This window comes from Galeopterus variegatus, unplaced genomic scaffold, assembly GCF_000696425.1.
Source record: "Galeopterus variegatus unplaced genomic scaffold, G_variegatus-3.0.2 Scaffold3788, whole genome shotgun sequence".
In the NCBI taxonomy this organism is placed as follows: Eukaryota; Metazoa; Chordata; class Mammalia; order Dermoptera; family Cynocephalidae; genus Galeopterus; species Galeopterus variegatus.
Window position 1 is genome coordinate 227,562 of NW_007729899.1, and position 941 is coordinate 228,502.

Consider the following 941-nt stretch of genomic DNA (forward strand, 5'->3'; position numbering starts at 1 on the left):
GGTTAAATGTCATCAGAAAATTAAGGACAGAGGGCTGTGGAGCAGGGGGGAAGAACCTAGGAGAAACGGGAAAGACTTCCCAGAGGTGGTGATGCAAAGAAAAACTAATAGTGAAGAGCCAGAGATTTTAGTCCAGGGTAGAACTATCACTGCACCTTCTAGGCACTGGGGAATCCAGCAGTGCACAAGCTAGACCCTGCTTTTGGAGCTTATAATCTAGAGGGAGATTATTATTAATCAAATAACAACACAGGAATTAAATTGCTATTGTGGTCAGAACTTTTAAGGAGATGTGCAAGTACTTTAACAGTATACTTCCTGGGGAGCTAAGTGGTATGGTGAATGTGAGGATAGGTTTCCCTGAGAGTGATGTTTGAGCAGAGACTTGACCAACAAGTTGGAGAGGGCAGCTGAGAAAGAACATTCCAGGTGGATGGAACAGATATGCAAATCACTAATAAGAGAGGAACCTTGGAGTTTTCTGGAAACTGGAAAGAAGACAGACTGGACATAGCAAGGCAGGTAACAGTGTCTTAAGACCAAGGCTGGATAGTGAGCAGGGGCTAAATCATATAAGATTTAGGCTTGAAGACAAGGACAATAGTCACATAATAGCACACACACACACACAGGGAACACACACACATACACACACGGAATAAATAAAAAATAGAAAGCAACTAATATAAATATTTTAAATGATATGCAAGGCCTCTATGGACAAAGTTGAAAACCATATTGAGAGATATTAAAAAAATCTAAATAAATTGTAAAGTATACCATATTCATGGATGGCAAGACTCGATATCATATTTATTTCCCCAAGATGACTTGTAGATTTGTAGATCCCAGGTATTCTAATTAAAATCTAAGCAAGTTTTTTTTTTTTGTAGAATTTGACACGCTGATTATAAAATTTATATGTAAATACAAAGACTATC